Genomic DNA, 2,317 nt, shown 5'->3' with positions numbered 1-2,317 from the left:
CACTTAAAACATTGCATAACATATAAATATGAAGTATGAGTCTTAGTAGTTTGGACTGGTATAATAGGTGTTGGTATCAGGACCTCCAAAACCTGTGACATCACATAGGCAAGACCTGCAGACCTGTTGCCAAGGCAACAGCCACCATATTCCCAGAATCCACTTGGCTTGCCTCCCACCTTTACCTGAGTTATGTCATCACCCATATATAAAGAAAAGCCTCCCTGATCTCTCTCTCTCTCTCTCTCTCTCTCTCTCTCTCTCTCTCTCTCTCTCTCTCTCTCTCTCTCTCTCTCTATCTCCCTCCCTCCCTCCCTCCCTCCCTCCCTCCCTCCCTCTCTCCCTCCCTCTCTCTCTCTTTCTCTCCCTCTCTCTCTCTTCCCCTTCCCCGTGTTCAAGATCATAACAATAGGTTTTGGGGTACTTGCTTACAGTCTGTTGGATGTGCTCTAAGTGGCTTTATCTGAGGTTTGCAGTCTGTTGGTAATCTTATTTCTGGACTATTTCTTCTTAAAATATTTCTTCTGCTTTCCATCTCATACAGATTCCAATTACATAAACATCAGATTATTTGATAAAATGAAATACATGTGCTATAATTCTTGTGTGCTCAGTCTTATGTTTTTCATTTTAAAAAAAAATCTGTATTTACATTTAGGTAATTTGTATTGATTTCTCCTTAGGCTCTTTTTTTTTTTTTCCATAGCTACATAAGGCCTTTTGATAAGCCTGTCAAAGCCATTCTTTGTCACAGTTACTGTCTATTTTATTTCTATTTTATTCATAGTGTGGCTTTTAAATCCCTGCTGAGAGTACTCACCCTATCTTGTATTAGATCGTGTTAGATTTTCCATTAGGGTCTGAATCATATTAATTATAGTTATATTTAATTCCTTTAGAAAACTCTAAAGTATGTGTCAGAGATAAACCTAGTTTATTACTCACTTGGGAATGTATCATTTCTTACATTTTTCTGTGAATTACAGTATTTTAAAAAGTTAAACGCTTTTCGCCAAGATGGTGCTGAAAGCGAAGAAGGAAGCTCCTACCCCTCCCAAAGCCGAAGCCAAAGCGAAGGCCTTGAAAGCTAAGAAGGCAGTGCTGAAAGGCGTCCACAGCCACAAAAAGAAGAAGATCCGAACGTCACCCACCTTCCGGTGGCCCAAGACACTGCAGCTCCGGAGGCAGCCAAAATATCCTCAGAAGAGTGAGCCCAGGAGAAACAAGCTTGACCACTATGCTATCATCAAATTCCCACTTACCACTGAGTCAGCCATGAAGAAAATAAAGGACAACACTCTTGTGTTCATTGTGGATGTTAAGGCCAACAAGCATCAGATCAAACAGGCTGTCAAGAAACTCTATGACATTGATGTGGCCAAAGTCAATACCCTGATAAGGCCCGACGGAGAGAAGAAGAAGGCGTATGTTCGCTTGGCTCCTGATTATGATGCTCTAGATGTTGCCAACAAGATTGGGATCATCTAAACTGAGTCCCAGATGGCTAATTCTAAATATGTACTTTTTTTTTTCACCATAAAAAAAGTTAAACATTTTATATTGAGAGGTAGAGTCTGAGATACTGTTTTTTGATGTTTGTATGTATATGGCACATATGTAGCATGTCTTCATGTATGTAGGACAACGTGTACAGGTAGGGTACACATGCACTTGGGAGCCAGAGGTTTGTAGCTGCAGCCTTCCTTGATTTCTCTCTAAGTTATTTACTGAGACAGGGTTTGTCTTTTGAACCTAGAGTGTGCCAATTTGTGTAGACTATTTAGCCTGTTTATCCTAAAATTCCCTTTATCTATCTCCCAAGCACTGGTATTACAGGTAGGCTTCCAGGAACACCTGGTTTGTATGAGGGAGCTGGAGATCCAAACTCCCGTCTTCACACTTGTGTAGTTGAGCCTAATTTTTCTCCCCAACTCCTGGGGCTTTGTTTTCATGCCTCAAATGGGCATATTTTTCTTCTGGACTTCTGGTGTGAGGTCTTACTAGTTTCCTGAAAAATATGGTAACCATATTTAATTAACTTGTTTTGTATAACAGCTTCGTCTGAATTGAAACATTATCTCCAGGTCTGGGGAAGCTCAGAAGTGAAATGAGCCTCCCATGTTTGGGAAAGCAGAAACCTGCAGGATTCTCCAGCTTTATAGAAGCTGTAAACAACTGTGGAGTAGAGGAGACACTCTTACACCCATGGAGCTGCCTGCAAGGTGTGGAGAGAGAACTCTAAGGTTATAGCTTCCTGAGTTACCACCTGAGATGGGGGACTCTCTCTCTCTCTCTCTCTCTCTCTCTCTCTCTCTCT

The 2,317-nt window shown here is 41.3% G+C and overlaps 1 pseudogene; it reads left to right on the top strand.

Annotated features, from left to right (window-relative positions):
• The first annotated feature begins 1,017 nt into the window (after positions 1-1,017).
• Positions 1,018-1,488, top strand: LOC110308479 (large ribosomal subunit protein uL23 pseudogene; annotated as a pseudogene).
• The last annotated feature ends 829 nt before the right edge of the window (positions 1,489-2,317 follow it).

Source organism: Mus caroli, unplaced genomic scaffold (genome assembly GCF_978045245.1).
Source record: "Mus caroli unplaced genomic scaffold, Mus_caroli_1 scaffold_15, whole genome shotgun sequence".
NCBI lineage: Eukaryota > Metazoa > Chordata > Mammalia > Rodentia > Muridae > Mus > Mus caroli.
This window is presented reverse-complemented; position numbering and strand designations above follow the sequence as displayed.